We start from the raw sequence: 17340 nt of genomic DNA, 5'->3' as shown, positions 1-17340 counted from the left end.
TTTACTGTAACACATCCAGTGGTAGAAAATCCATCACAGCAACTAATAAGTTTGTCAAACCTTTAAAAATATTTGTCTTCTTTGTTAGGTGTCATTTAATAATATGTCCCATATCATTGAATTCAGAAGAGAGAGAAAGAGTGAATACAAAACAGAACTGATTATTTCTGAGGTAGTGAGAACTTAGATTCATCTACTGCCAGCTGCAGAGAATGGGATTACTTCTGGAAAAGCAGGCAATAGCTCTTCAGTGGGACGGTCTTTGAAAATGCATGTGTTTTATACATCTGGTTGTCAGCTGAGATTCAATCTATTTCTCTTTCTTTTGTGTAGATGTTAAAAAAAATACATTACAAACTGCTGACTTTTTCACTCTTTTTTCTTTTTTTCAAGATTGGTTGTTGGTTATAAACAGTATAAATTTAGGTGGAAAGCCCAGAGAGAGGCATGAGTGAAATGAATGCATTGTATGCATTTATTACATGATGAATAGTTGCCTGTTGTGGGAGAAAGAAGAGAGATACAAGTAAAATTGGCACTAATTGCTGCATTTTTTTATATTCTCAGTAAAAAGACTAGAGAACTGTATGAACTACTACCTTCCTCACCGAGGTTCTGTTTCTAGAAAGTATATGACAATAGAAAATACTGAAAAGCCATGTTTTTCCAAATCACAGCTTAATCACAGTACCTTTCGAAACGCAAGTACTTACTTCTAGAAGAGATGGAAGAATTTTGGTGGGCTCAGCTTTAGGAAGTGCTTCCAAAATACGAAAAGTAAAATTCCTTAATTTTCTTCTGGCAGAATTGTTCTGAGACATGTCTAACAACTGGAATTTGTCACCCACATTTCTTCCTCTTGCTCAGTAGTGTTTTCTTTCCTATAAGGCCATTTTGCAGAAGATCTGTAGGAAATCCTGCACTCAAACAGTGGTTTGAGGGATCCCATTCTGAAGAATTGAGATAGTTAAAAAAAAAGCCTAGTCCTTGCAGGCTGTGTCAGGATAATATTCAATCCAGTTCCAAAATATGCAGGTTCTTTCAATTCAGAGTCAGTCTTTGTGTGGAGTTTCTTTTTACAAATAAGTTATAAGGCACAAACCAGAATGTAGCCACATGGCTTCTTCTGTTCAACAGATACCGTAACACTTGTCCCCCACTCTGATTATAAGATAGCACCAGTGGAAGGAGCAGACACTATTCCTACTGTTCCCACCCAGCCTTTGAAGAGAGATAACTAAAAAAATTATTTTCCTTCGGCAGAGGAAAAATATAAAAAGAAGACAACATACTGGATGCATTTTGCACTGTTAGTATGAAACCAATAAAACTACCAACCTGAACATAATCTTGTAACTCTCATTCACATTCAGGCCAGGTATTCAGGAGCTGTGTTTTCATGAAAAGCATGGGAGGACAGAAAACACTTGACAATTATTTAAACTCGTTGCTTAGAGACAGGCAGTAATTCCTTATGCTTAAAACCACTTGGGCTCTGTGACTTAGGCAGCAGCAGGTCTTCTGCATTTGCAGAGAATACCCTCTAAAACAACCAACTCTTTACTTATGTGTGAAGTTTAGCCTGGAGGCCAGAAGCAGAAGTCAGGGGATTGCAAGGGCTCTGTGCATGGCAAGGCTGCCAGGGTAGTGCCCAGAGAGACAGGAGGGATTTGGGGGGTGATAGCACGTATGGAAAGCTGGGGATCTTCATGTAGAGAATCTATACAGTTTAATTTCAAGCAGTATTACTGATACTGATACACTTCTCTTCCAACAATTTACCAAAACCGACAAGGATTAAGCTTTTCTATCATTGCCTACTTTCCATTATTATAAGACTCTGAAACAGTGGATGAATACCACTTTTTTATAAATTTCTAACAAGTTTTTTTTGCTTGAAGGTATCTCTGAAGAAGAGATTACAAAGGCACAGTAATAATAATGTTTGTCCATTGCTGTTACTGCATTTGTCAGTGTTTTTTGTCATTACTCAGTTTAAAGATCCCAGATTTAAGTATTTTTCTACTCATCTGCAATCTAAATAATTCTTTTATGGTTCCTCTATTTTCCTGATCTTTTTCATTCTACACCACTTCCCCTTTCACACACAGAGAAAAATCCTTATTGCATAGAAAACATACTAATAGGTTTCGCCAAAAAAGAAAAGTATTTTCCTAATTCAGTTAAATTTTATTAGCAGCAATCTCAACAAATATGCACCTTAATAAATTCTTTTCCCCTCTCTGACCTTAATTACATCAGTAACAATGTGCTTCATAATTGAGAAAGGCAGTAGAGCATGAGATCACTTTTTTTCTCTTCTGGTTATTCTATTTGCCTTTCCCTTTTATTTACTCTCTGTTATTTCTGTCATCCAAGACTACCCTCTCATTAGTATTTCTAGGAAAACAATACATATGCAAGTCTTTTATGTTCTGGTTAATGATGAACAATTTCTCAGTACTGAATGTTTGTCTGTATGTATCTCACCTATGTACAAGTCAGGATGTTCTCTAGAGGAGGGAAAATGATGTGCAAGGGAATGTTTCTGAAGGAAAGTCAGGAGGCTGAAATATTCTAAAGGGGCAGGGGGAATGAAAGGAAATAAACAGGGATGCAGGGCCATAAGAGTAGGAAGGAAAGTCTGGAGAAAAGGACCACACAAAGAAGCAAAAAAGGGAGGTATTTTCTTACAGTGGAAAATGGAGGGAGGTAGGAAGGACAATATTTGCTGGGTATGTATCGTCACTGTGGAACGACACTATTTACTTCAAACTCACAGTAGTCACTGATCCAGGAGTTATAGAAAACAGTGTTTGGAGAGGTCTGTGTTAGCACAGTGTTCCTATTTCCTACTTCTGAGGTATCAACACAGTGTTTTGGCCCATCAGTCTCTATGGGCTTCTGTGAATATGCACAGCTTGCTGTGGCAGGCTAACAGGCACGTGAAATAATTTCATAAATGACATGTAGCTCCCTACTTGCAACACCTCTGAAAATTGAGAGAGTTTTTCATCCTTTGTATGGCTATTGCCATACAAAAGACTTTCTTTATTTTCACAGGTTTCCAGATCATTACAAAGAAGTATTAATTCAATATCTTCCCCTCAATAAATATACTGAAAGATATAATAATTTTCAAGTTTGATATTTTGAATTTCAAATGCCCTATAATGCTGCTCAAATCAGTCGATCTGTATTTGTCCATTGCTCTTCTGCATGTGTTGCTCTTACTACTTTTGTGTGATAGCAACAATTGAAACTCTTCTTAAAATCAAGTTCTTAGCATGCTAGGACTCATAGAAATATTCAGAAAGGATCTGATGGCTGATCCCTCTGATTCCACCTTGGAAATCAGCTTAATCTTTTTCACTAACAAGTTAAATCTGAGATTGGTCCATCTGCCTAACATGCTACTTGCACCTGTGCTAGAAGAGAAAGGTGGGACAGCAAAGAGAAATGTGTGCTTAAAAGACGAAAGCACAGAAAGACAGCCAGTACTGCTACGCTAGCTTTTACTTGAAAGTCTGCTTCACACCCTTCTGCAGTAATATAATTTGCAGCTCCTTGATAAAGAGATTTCTTCTTTGGAGATTGACCACCCCTGATCACAATAGCAATCAGCAACTAGCCTTGCTTCAGAAGTTATTGCTCCACACCAGTCTCTATATACATTTGCTTTCTAAAATAGCTGGATGCTTTAAACTTTGACATTCTCGTAAGAAGTCCATAGAGAGCACTGCCACAGATCCTAATTCAGGTTTTTCTTCTTCTTATCATTCTGCTTTTTAAAGCAAAGGGAACAAACTCATCAAAGAACAAGGCAGATGTAAAACAGTGCTAACCATGCTGGCCAATTGGCTAGACTGAATGAGGATGAAGACAATTAGGGAGGCAGAAGAAAGAAGACAGTACTACTTAGATTTTTTTTAATGCATATTTTTTCTTTGCAATGTAAAATTATTACATGTATAAAAAGGGGCATGTTTTCCCTTCTATTCATGTGTTCTTACCACAGTATCGAAGTACCCTTTCTGAGCTTAAATGGGACCATCCTTTCTCCTCCCTGTCCCAGGTTTTGTGTTGAGGGGTAATGTACAACCTTAACGATGAAGGTTACTACTGTGAATAGTGATGAGAAGAGAGAAGGATTTTTTTTCTTGATTCTATTCCATTTTAAACTCTGATAATTTCACTAAAGTGTTGTGTCACACAGATAGTTGCATTACCAGAGTTGATATCATGGAAGAAGTGGAAGATGTCCTCCAGAGAGGTTGTAGAGTCTCCATCTGCTGAGGTTTCCAAGTCTCAGCTAGGTAAAACCATGGCTGACCTGGTCTAGCCCGCTGCGTTGGAGGCTGAACCAGATATCTTCTAGAAGTGCTTTCCACCTCTATGAATAGGCAGAGATGTTGGATGCGTGGCATGTACAGTGATACTTTCAGCCTCTGACTCCCCCCTGTGAAATCAGGAGAATGGCCTGTTCCAAGGTGTGATGTTTGTTAAGAGAGGAGGCAGTGCAGAAAGAGGCACAGCAGAGAGAAGCGTTGCTGACACAGAGCAAATTGGAGCTCCTACTTCTCTCTCATGTTTGTTAAAGGTTTTTAAAAAGATATTAAGCTTTAGGCTAGGAGTCATCGTCTTTGGAGTTGCTCTGTTGATAGCCTTGTGTATGATACTAAGGAACAGCAACTCACATCTTGTCTTACTGGATCATTCAGCTGTGCATTAACATGCTGTAGTATACCATTCATTTGAAATAAAACAAAATCAGGATATACCCTGATACTAGGCAAGCTTTCAACTAGTAAAATGAATCATCTCATAGGTTGTTTTCTGCAAATTTAGGTTAATCTGAGATCTGACCTTATTTGCAAACCACTTTTCAACTACACTAGTATAATGCCTTTACACACCTTTATTTGAAAAGAAGCAAGGTATTTAGGGACATATTCAATAGCCTCTCTTTGGCCCAAACTGATGATTTCAAGACGGAAGGTCTTGACTTTGGCTGTTTTGGTTTTGGTTTGGTTTGGGTTTTTTTGCCTTACTTCCAATTATGAACTGCAGTTCAAAAGCTATCTCCAGTTATGCATTGAGTTTGGGGATTTCTTTTATCTCAGGGTCAGGCTGGGTTCTTACAATTCTTATCATTCTGCAGGCCAACGTACAGCTTTATCAACATCAGTCATACAGACTCCCATGGGGGTGTACGCAGAGATGTAACAGGTTGTAAGAATTTTGCTGATGATGTACACAAAAATAAATAGAAATTAGGTCACGTTCTGTCTTGCCACCAGTGTGCTAAGAGTTTTATTGCTAACAGTTTAATTACTGTGTTTCAATTACTTACTTCTATTTGTAAAGTCTTCAGTTGTGGTTCTGAATTCATGTAAAGATCAGTTTTGTTCAATAAAAAGAATTCCTTCACAGCCACATATTAGAGTAGGATTAAAAGTTGGAGGACGTGCGTTAAATGTGAAGTAGAAATATCAGAGTGGATCTGTCATGCATGACCACTAACTGACAGTTTATATTGCTATGATAGCAAGTCAATAGCTAATGTTAAAGCATTTGTTTAATTTAAAAAGTATAAACCCATTTCCAACAAGTATAGAGTTACTGATTATTTTTTTTCTTTTCAGTTGCCTCTAATGCTTTATACAAAAACAACCTTTCTGAACTCTCTCACGCTTGTGTCCTGTAGCCCTTGCTCTGAGGGGTAAGGATGGGAGGCTGAATCAGCTATCATCCCATAGGTACTTTTGTCAAACATTTTCATGACCACCCAGATAGCCACCAGAAAGTACTTGGAAGTCCCAGCAAATTAGGAATTTTATCAAAAGCAATTATTTGCCAAAAAGTACCTGCTAGGTATGGCCTTGTTTATTCTCTTGCCATCTAAATCAAGGGATAGAAACTACAGGTAAGTTTCCAGGAACACTATGAATAACAACTAGTCAAAATGAAAAATTACCAACTTTCAGACTGCATTGTTCCTATGAACTATTTGTTGATTGTCTGAAAATAGTGAACACCTTCACAGAAATTAGGATCAATACATAAAGGAGGAAAACTGAAGCATTTCTCAAGTAATATAATTCATCCTGCAGATCTATCCTTTTTTGGTGTACAAGAGGATATTGGACAAAAATGGAAGCTACATCTTCTGAGACAGTGAGGTTAGTGAAGCAAAACTGGAGGTCATTACTGTGGCTTACACAGCAGTATTATGCCAAAGAGTTCACATTTCTTTAGTAGAGATGGAGGAACCTGAGAGGTATCAGATAAGGCTTTGTTTCCTTGCAAAACTAATCTTTTTATTCACATACACACATATTAATCATGATTACACTTTAAATCTGGAATTAAAAAGGATTTGGTTTCAAGCAGACCTTGTTTAGGTGTCAGTAGTTAGGTGTATTTCATGTTCTGGCTGATACTTTATAGGCTATAAAACTGTCTTGCTGTGTAGAGCATTCATAGAAAAATAACATTTCAGTCATGTAAGTCGTATAAGGGTGAGTAATGGTAATGTGGTTTTTCTGGGAGAAAGTAAAAATTGTGTGAGGGGAGTTCAGCAAGAAGGTAAGGGAGGGGGAAGGAGGAGAAAGAGAGACCTTATCAGCCTTAATTCCTTCACAGAGTCTTGTGGTTTGGGAAGAGATGCTGGAGGCAATTCTCAGCACTAAATTGTTATGGTAGCTTAATTCAATAGGCTATATAAAACCAAATTTAGTCTAAGATGTGTCTGTATTGTTAACTTCTAATGTGCATTTCCCACAGTGATAAAACAGTTGAAATGAAATTTTCTATAAATGTTTACTAGCCCTGATGCATACTGGTGCAAGCGAAGCCCTAATCTGACAGGGACTGTGACCATATGATATAGGGACACGTGTTACATAAAATGGCAATAATGGAAGTATAAAGCTCCCTGAGCCCTCTTTTGTGCAGTCATTTTCTTGATATCTAAAATGTTATGAAATTATTCTGTATGGAAGAGAAAAGATGGATATATAAATCATAGTCTAAGAACCGTGATGATTGCTATATCTTAGTTAAGAGCTATGAATGTCTTTCTAAATGAGAGTCTGAATGCATTAATATTTAATTTTTATATACATAGAATAAATTTGCCAGGGTTGATAAGACTAAAGAAACATTTGTAAATGTTGTCCCCAAGCAGGATAAAAAAAATTCTCAATTCTAGTGTTATAGTCATTGAATGTGGTATCCTATGCACAAACATTATGTTCTTAACAGAAAATAACAATAGCTAATGAAACTTGCCCACCTGCTATAAGCAAGTTGTCAAAATGTGAATCTGCGCAACTGTTTCCGTGGAGCTCAGTACAGTGATATGAAGGATTCTCCAGAAGTCCTGTAACATCCATGGAGTGCAAGGGAGAAAATGAGGAGATCATCACATAAAATACATACTGAACTCCCCAAATTTATTGTGAGGTTTTTTTTAAATATAACAGTCAGACTGTGGACCATTAAGCTAACATCAGTTATGCTACCAAAATGTTTGACAGAGATTACAACATGTGATTTACAAAATATGACTACTGTATTTTCAGGAGCTCAGATTTGGGAAAAATAATAGGTTAAACCTAATGCCAAAAATGTAACCTGATCAAACTCTACATTGGATATGCTCGTCAAAAAATCTTGAATGAAGAGAGAGGAAATGTTTAATACCCTGTATTGTCAGGTACCCTCACAGTGAACCAGTGAGTGGAGTAAGCCCTTACAGAGTGGAAGTAACCAGAAAGAAATGTACCAGGCGGAGTAAAGCAGGAGAATACCCAGACTGCACTGTCTTCCCTGCATGCCCAGGAAGGCAGGAGCACAACCATATGAGGAAACTTGAGAAAGATCCCTCCCTAAGCACAAAAGACATTCCTCAAAAAAGACAGGCACAGAACATCAGTTCTTGTCTGTTGCAGACAGGAAAATACGTCTAAGGTCCCTCCAAGGTATGCCATGCCTAAGGCAGGTTGCAGAGGCCAAGGGGCCAGCCTTGCAAATTGACTGAGACATTAGGAGCAGGCAAAAGAAACCCGTATGGGGGTTCTCAAAGGGTAAGAAGGTGCTTTGGTAAGTGTCAAACAACACTTCTTTGCAAGTTAGAAAAGGTATGAAGAAAGTTTTCAGCTAGATGATTCATACTCTCATAATACCTGTGTGACAAGAAATCAGTAGCTCCACCGTATGTCCAAAACTGTATAGGGAAGCTGCATAGGGAAACTGCAATACCAATACCATGACAAGTCATCAGGATGTTTTGCCATATACTACACCCAGGTGAGTCATCTGGGACAAACATCCTCTTTAGCTTATGAGAATTAATATAATGGAAAAATCCAGATGTATGTTTAAGATAAATAATTATATCTGATCCCTTGATTTCAATAGCTTTATTCTGGATTTACAGTGAGGGAGTTCAGAGTGGCGACATTTGAATTTCCTTCTGTAAATCAGAAGTTCTTTCCACTGTTATTTTAGGAATCCCTTTGTTTTGTAACTTTTTTATTCCCTTACAGAAAAGAAACCTTGTTTTCTTCACTGTGTGTACAGAAAGTGAACAGACACATGCCCTTCCAGAGGCACAGATTTTTCAGAAACCAAGGAAAGTGTAGTCAGCATAGTTAGCACTGGTCTAGAGAATACACAACTGGCTGTGTGATGCACAACTTTCCACTCATCTCTGACAAGACTGGAATTGAGTCTAGTCCTGTGCTTAGTTACAGAAGAATCTCCTTTGTATCAGATGCACTTTCCGTATCCGTTTACCATGGAAATTATTGCACAGTGGATCAGGAATACAAGAATGCTTTCTTAGATTCACAGTATCTGGTATTTCCATTTATATTGTAAAGTGCACTCTTGGGAAAACAAGCAGTATGTCTTGTTTTCACAAGCTGTACTGAGGACACTGGCAGTTATGGTCTCTTTCACGTCTCCATTTCGCTGGTTTAAACTTTGTGTTGCTCAATCCAAAATAATTAAATTACATCAGTAAACTTAGTGTAAATGAGAACAGAATTAATTAATTTAAGCCTTCTGATGGTTTGAAAAGGGGAGAGAAAAACACATGTTGCAATTTTCTAGAAATATTTTCTTCTGTCCATAAACTCTGACATAGTCACATTGTAATTGATCAATCTGTTGTGAACTGTGCTTTTGTTTCATTCAGTGCTTCTAAGACGGCTTCTCTGAAGATTACATAAAGTTTTCAGAGATCTGGTTTTGTAATCTTAAGTGGTTAGTCTTTCAGCTCCAGTGATACCACTGTGATTTTAATTTATCAATCTGCTATTCAGTGAAATGCTGTAGAAACACTTTAAAGCCTAAACCCATCACTTATTCCTACACCTGTCAATGACAGTCTTCTGTACTCGTCAAACCAAGTTAAATGTCACTCCTGCAATGTATACAATATCACTAATAAATTGGATAATCAATCACACATGTATGGTTTGACAGTAGTACCTTGAATACACTGAATTTAAAACACATTCTTAAGAGGCAGGACTCATTACTCTTGTAATAAGAAAAAAAATACCGTATGGACATCAAGAATTTCTGAGTCACTCTATACAATTAAAGGACACCTTGGGAAATGGTTAGGCCACTAGTTAGGAGACTGGAAAGCTTTTTCATTACCTTACTATAAAATGTTCCCATGGGAAACATAAGTAATTGGAGATTACTTTAGATGACAGAAAAATAGTTTAACAGCAGGAAGAGAAAGGTCAGGGAGACATTAAGTAGATTTATTCAGGTTTCTTTACATACAAAGGCTACTATTTTGTTTCTAAAAAGCATCAGGCTAACAGTGTTAAGCATAGACTGTCCCTGCAGCCACAGTAAGTAGTTTTTATTAGGAGTAATCCTAATAGCACTTTGCTGTACAGAAAATTGTTACGGCTAAATTTTGCCTTGAAATCCCTGCATCACTTGTGCTGTCTGGCTGCTATAAACAACTCCCAGACCAGCTGATCCCCAGAGTCTGAATATTGATCTTGATATCTTTGCTATCCTTTGCTTCACAAGATTTGTCTAATCCTCTACAGGAAAGTGTCTAAGTAATTTAATTATCTGATTGCGTATATGCAACTTTAAGTATTTGTGCAAGTTTTGTCTAAAATTCAGGTTGGAGAGTAAGTTCAACAGTTTTACCAAAATACATTTCATTGGAAAAATAGTTTTCAGGAGACAGGATGAGGGGAAAGAAGGGATGTATCTGAAGACAGAAAAAAATACAGCCTAATCATATTGCAAATAAATTCTGCCTAGTGCCTGCAGAAAGATACTTTATTGGAAAATGGAGTACTGTATGTCAGCTAGTTTATGTATACGTGTCTTGCTTGGACAAAATGTACCTCCTCAGATTAGATTTGCCAAAAACTTTTCAGAAAAAAATTCTCCATTTACAGTACTACATTCCTTGCTGTACTTTTTAAAACTTGACTCCATACTTCTCCCCCACCTCAGGGAAAAAAAAAATAAATCTATCTTGTGCTTATTAATTGAATGAACATGTAGAATTAGAATAAAACTTTTATTAATTTATGGTTACAAAAGTACTATGAAAATTGATGAGTAATTGAAATATACAAATAGAAGGTTATGTTCAGTCATTGGGCATTTTGGGACAAGTGGTTGGGGATTTTGGTGGTTATTTTTTGTTTTTAACTATACCTATTTGCCCTCATAACTGCGTTATGGAAATGAATGTAAAATACTTTTCTGCAATTACTTTTCCTCTTCTGGCTCCCTCTTTTTTGCTGTAAACCTCCAAGAATATACTAGATGAAGGAATGACTGACAAAATTTGTCTTTTGACAGTAAGTATGTCAGCAAAAAGCAGGCTCTGGAGACTTCTATTTCTCTGCAGAATATACAGCCTGAACTGCAAAACAGAAGTGTCCTTCCACTTCTGTCAGCATCCTCAGTCTTAATTAAAATCAAATGATCTCTAAATTAAAGATGGGTTTCAGCCCACCAATTTAATTCATGTCTTTGGGGAATGTAGGTAACCATCCACTGAAAAGGAGTCTGAAATCTCCACCTTTTTTTCATGAAAGTCATTGCCATCTGATTGATTTTCTAACGGGGAAAGTTTCCATATCCTGATGCTTATTCTCTAAATCACGTAGTTACCCTCACCCACACCCTTTTTTTAACATCGTGTCAGTTTAGACTGATTCTCTTTTGCACTTAACAGGAAAAATTTTTACATGACAAGAGAAATGATTTTACAAGTGACTGGAATACTAGTTTCACCCATTAGGTTGCTATGTGCCTCCTAAAAAAAGTTTGATTGAAGGAATATTGCTTTTTATATTTAACATTTTTATCCAGCCCTGACAACAGAGAAGCAATTGACAGTATAAATGGTGATAGTGCTACGAATTGAATTAAGATACATTATGTCTGGTTTGTCAACATTTATGATTTACAAATACATCTCTGCACCTGTGGAAAGAAAAAAAGATATTAGCTAAGGGTGACTCACATGCAAGACAGAAATTCTAGTTGCCGTGAAAATAACAAAAGCTCTTTCTGCTCTGTTCTGCATTAACTCTTCTAAAGTCAGAATAGCTCCGCTGAAGTCAGTTACACTCACCAGTGTTTGGAGCTAAGCAAATTAAAACAGGACGTGATCATTAGTTTCTAAAAACCTTTTGTGGGCACAGAACACAGAACATAAGACAGATTACACTGTAATAATATATTTTCGATATACAATATCGTCAGCAAAATAAAGAAATAATAGCATCCATAGGTTTATTTCAAAGCTGCAGAAGCATAATTTTGCATTTGCCTGATTGACACACATGCAACAACTGACGTGCACAGGAAATTTGAATATGTACAGCATTGTAACTCTGAAAATCTGGGGTTTGGGGAATCCTTTATTCTTCAGGCACACACAAATTAAAGCAAGCTTAGTGTTAAGTGAAGTGAAGCTATAAAAGACAGCTCATACAAGATTGACTTGGTGATACTAGGTCAGAAAAAGGAACATGACTTTTGCTTAACAGAAACACACATCATTGATGAGTTTTCTTTGCCTCAGTGTGAGTATTACAGTGTCTTTTACTGTCTTCCATTTTAATAGCAGCATCATGCACACAGTTCTGTTGTTAATATTGCAGTGATGGCATATGTTTGTCGGTAAGTAATCTGCCTGTTTACAATGCCATTAGGAAACCGCTGACTCCACTAGTTCACAGGCTCGTTTAAACCTTTCTCTGCTTCTGACTTGCTGAGTATTTGGTATTCAACACCGTGCGAGTGATTTCCTGCAGCCTCCCTAACACAGGTTGGTGGGTTGCTAAGGAATATATCTCAAGAGGTTAAGAGCCCTGCAGTCACCTTGATCTCAGTGCCAGTGATTATCTGTGTAATTTTCTGCTTCGTGTTTTATACTGCAGCACTGACCAAAGCTTATGTCTGTCCCTTGGCATGCATAAGTGTGAACAATTACGGCTGTAGACAGAGAGACATACTGGTCGCTTTCACAGTATAATTTCTTTAACATATTAGTACGAATGAAACATCATCATTCAACTTGGAAAAAAAAAAAGGAATGAAAAAGAAAAAAGCTAAGTGAGATCGGTTGGAGAAACAGAAGACTTTTTTTCTCCTAGGTCAGGGTTCTTTTCATTGTCTTTGGTTCATAGCCTTTTCAGTACACATGCAACACAACTACTTCACAGCCAAGAGGACTAGGAATTGCCTTTATAAAACCCCAGACCTCTAAGGGTCTCACATGATGTCTTGCATCGTGTGAGCTGTTAACTCAGCAGTCACAGCAAAGGACACTTAACTGCAGGAGCTGCAGTATGTTGCCGCTGTGTTGCCTGTGCTGCCACAGCTGCAGGTAGAATTTCAGGGAGGGAGAGAGAGACCCAGATCATGGATATAGAGAAGGATCCACATCAAAATTTCCGAAAGCTTTAAAAACACCCTCCTTCCCTCCTTTACCTGTCTTACTCCATAAGGGTCAACGCCTACAGATAAGGTCCTACAGTACCATTCCCCTTCTGTTATTTTAATAGATAGCATGGAAGGATAAATGTCTTTCATCCATGACCAACACTTGAGTTCAGTCAACTTTCTTCAAGTAATGGGAAAGGTAAAGAAGAATTGAGTCCCTTGCTCTATTGAGCACTCATAGCAGCCCATCCACCTCTAGCATCTCTGGGTGCTGTTCCTACCTCGAGGGTGAAGTAGGTGTTACCACATCTTTGCCAGTGGTCCCAGGTAAGGAGTCCCTGTAAGTGCAGAAATGCCTCTTTCCCACTCCATATAAATGGTACTTCCACACAGAAATGCCTTTTGCCAATGCAGAGAGATCCCAAATGGCCTGGGAGGAAAGCGATTCCCTCCCCACCTCCTGCTGGAGCCCCCAACACCCATATCATGGGACATGGAACTTAATTAACAGGAATGCCCTTGAATTGTGATGCTTTCAGTTACAATAAACTCAGACTAGAAATGTAAGCAAATCAGCTCCTGTTAGCTTGTCAGTTCTGCTGGCAGGTGGCACAGTTAGAAGCCACAGTATGTTTCCATCTCGTACCCCAGCCACAGGGTCAGTAACCTTTTGGCAGAGAGGTGGATAAGAAGGACAAATTGGATAACGTTTGGTGCAGCTTAAACTATGTGTATGCCTGTTTCAGAGGCTGACTGTCATGCAACATTCAGAATACCAGCAGTTACCACTTATCTCAGTAGCAATGGATGCTACTGAACTAAACCATGCAAAAATGTAAAGCGCCTTAACTTTAAGGTTAGAGGCAACACCTGTAGCAGAGCTGTTTAGATGGTTTCAGCTGTAAAACATTATATGAAAAATGCTGGGGTTTCTCTGGGTGAAAATTAAAGAAATAATAACAGTATCAGATGTTTCTGAAGCAATGAAATATTTTTAAAAGGTAACTAACATAAGCTACTCATAAAAACTTACAAGAATTCATACACTGCCATGTGATAACCAGATCCCAAAATGTGCTTCTACTTTTTCCTGCTCTGGTCCCACAGATAAGCATTGGACCATGTGCATTGAAACTGTCATTTGCAAAGCTGAAGGAACATAAAAAACAGAGTTCAGTTTCAAGACAGAAGTTACCTGAACAAGGAACAGAATAAAAGAATGAAATTCTTAGGGGCTGACTGATATGCAAAACTGCTTCTCTCAAAAGAGAAGTATTATCCAAGATGTTACACTAAATTAAAAAATAAAAAAAAAAGCACCACATTTTTTTAACAATATAAAGTTATTCTACATGAAGAATCTGTGCGACAGGATCTCCTCAGTGGTACTGTGACAGAGTGAGAGCAGAAGTAGGGAGGGAGAGAAACAATCGGTTGCCACACCAGAAACACTTTCCTGCATTTTCCCTACCCAAAACCTCCACAGCCTGTGAATACCCTCATCTGAGGAACCTGTGAGTGTGAGCCTTTCCCAAGCACCCAACCCTCTCTCAAGCCTACTCATGTTTTTCCTGAGCACATTCAGACCTCTGCCTGAGACCTCCCTCCGTCCTGTGCCCCATCAGGGCCACCATACCTGGGGATGGCTTTGAGCCGTCTCTGTTATGGCATTTGTATATGAAAAGTAAGTTCCACACTCCGAAAGCCCAGTGAAGGGCCAGCAGTCCTTACTGTGTCCTATGGGCCAGAGTTGAGTTGTCACAGAAAAATATAGCTGCCCTTCAGCCTTACTCTAGCTGGTATAAAAATGAATTATTCTTCATCAGCTTCATGGTCTTCAACCTTGAAAAACTGAATTTATCTGGTCTTTATGCAAATTAAATTAATGTCACTCCAGGTTAAATGTTTCATGAGACAGGACTTTTAAATTTAATCCTTTTTCTTTAATTTGTCCACTATCTTCTATGTAAAAACACAAATTGTATATTAAGTATGGGCTTATTGTATCTATTAACCATTCACCTAAATAAAAACACTAGAAAACTGTGAATAGCTGTAAATAAAATAATAGGTCTCCTGCCTGCTACCTCTTAGTTCCATGTAGCCTGGCTATGGAGTGAAAGACAAAATAAGAGCTGTCGCATAGAAAATTTTTCTAGTTTGGTATTAAGGTAAGATGCAGAAACATGACCGCTATACAAGGTGTAACTATTATTATTTAATGTTATTTTGCTTTCTCTGCCACACATAGCTTACCTGCTGCTGGGTTCTAGTCTCCCAGGGCTGTTGTATTTAATGAGTGTTTCATATAAAATGCATATAGGGCTTTCTTTTCTCAAATAAATTACCAACAGGGCTACAGTTGTTCTTCTCACTTGGTGAGTCTCACGATCTTCACTGCTGGTCCGGTATTATGTGGGTAGACAGTACAACTTAGCCTGTCACTAGAGGTTTGGACACTTGCATTCAAGGCAGATGTGGCAAAGGTGGAAATTGTTCCCTGACCTCCTGCTTCTTTGATAGATGTTTTTGCCAGTTGCAGACAAGGGAAACTGCAAGCCCTCAAAATCAAAACACTGGGATGAAACGACTACTGAGGTAATTTAAGCCTGCCAATTTTATTTTTTCCCCCTTTTAAGTGGTCAACCTCTGAGACTTAGCAAAAGAAGAAAAGGGGAAAGAGACCTTTGATGAGGAAATCAAAATGATGAGGAAAAACAAACCCAAAGAACTCCAAAATTCTTGACCCATTCTTCAAATTATGTACTAAAAAAAAAAATTGAAGACATTTTGCTCAATGTTCAAGAGCAGAAATTATCCAGAAGTCCATTTTCTGTGAAGACAAACTTCAGTAATATGTAGCTACCATGATTCATCTCCCTTTATTTTCTATGAATGTTTTCTTCGGTGCTTTGTCCTTTCTAACTCTCTCCTTTCTACCTTTCTGCTTTCTTATTTAAATCTCCTTTTTTGCGATAGTTTCTTCATGCCTCTCAACCTTTACTATTCATAATTGTCCTTCTCAGGCAAGTGAAAAACGTAGGGTTTGTTACTAGTCCTTCATCAGACAGAGTACAAATCCTTTGTGACTTTTCTGTGCAGATAATTTATTAGCTCTTTGGTTCTCTTTTTTTGGATGTGTGAGATAGATAGACTTCATTGCTGTTTCTTTACCATAAAAGTAGAAAGTTGCTAATGGAATGCAAAACTAGAAAGATCAATCTAGGATTGATTTTGCACTTGACAGCTCAAAAAGAGTTTTCCCCTGGACCTTTGCAATTTCCTACCTATATTTGTTTCCCTTGATGGTGCCTTTCTTTTCCCAGATTGGTGTGTATATTCCCTTCTGAAACTGAGAAGAAAGGCACTTCTGTAACATTACACAATCACAGAATCACAGAATCACTAAGGTTGGAAAAGACCTGTAAGATCATCAAGTCCAACCATAAAAAAAAAAAAAAAACCCACCACACACCCACAAAAAACCAAAACCACCCACAAACCACAAAACACACCACAACCCACACCAAAAAAACCCCACCCACAACACACAGCACCATGCCCATCAAGCCACATCCCACAATGCCACATCCACACGCTCCTTGAATACCTCCAGGGAGGGTGACTCTACCACCTCCCTGGGCAGCCTGTTCCACTGTTTCACTACTCTCTCAGTAAAGAACTTTTTCCTAATATCTAGCCTGAACCTCCCCTGGTGCAACTTGAGGCCATTTCCTCTAGTCCTGTCGCTAGTCACTTGGGAGAAGAGACCAACACCCACCTCTCTGCAACCCCCTTTCAGGTAGTTGTAGAGAGCGATAAGGTCTCCCCTCAGCCTCCTCTTCTCCAGACTGAACAACCCCAGTTCCCTCAGCCACTCCTCATAAGACTTGTGTTCCAGACCCCTCACCAGCTTCGTCGCCCTTCTCTGAACGTGCTCCAGCACCTCAATGTCTTTCTTGTAGTGAGGGGCCCAAAACTGAACATAGTATTCGAGGTGCGGCCTCACCAGCGCCGAGTACAGGGGCACGATCACCTCCCTGCTCCTGCTGGCCACACTATTTCTGATACAGGCCAGGATGCCGTTGGCCTTCTTGGCCACCTGGGCACACTGCTGGCTCATCTTCAGCCGGCTGTCAACCAACAACCCCAGGTCCTTTTCTGCGGGGGAGCTTTCCAGCCACTCATCCCCAAGCCTGTAGCGTTGCCTGGGGTTGTTGTGGCCAAAGTGTAGAACCCGGCACTTGGCCTTATTGAACTTCATCCAGTTGGCCTCAGCCCATCGATCCAGCCTGTCCAGATCCCTCTGCAGAGCCTTCCGACCCTCAAGCAGATCAACACTCCCACCCAACTTGGTGTTGTCTGCAGACTTGCTGAGGGTGC

General features: G+C 38.8%; 1 protein-coding gene across 1 annotated transcript in view; it reads left to right on the top strand.

The window, feature by feature from the left end:
- The window catches only part of RALYL (RALY RNA binding protein like), a 187815-nt gene that overhangs the window by 151067 nt on the left and 19408 nt on the right, over positions 1-17340 (top strand). The gene's annotated exons all lie outside the window — the stretch shown is intronic.

Source organism: Gavia stellata, chromosome 3, assembly GCF_030936135.1.
Source record: "Gavia stellata isolate bGavSte3 chromosome 3, bGavSte3.hap2, whole genome shotgun sequence".
NCBI lineage: Eukaryota > Metazoa > Chordata > Aves > Gaviiformes > Gaviidae > Gavia > Gavia stellata.
The sequence above is the reverse complement of the archived record's forward strand: the minus strand, read 5'-3'. Positions and strand labels throughout refer to the sequence as shown.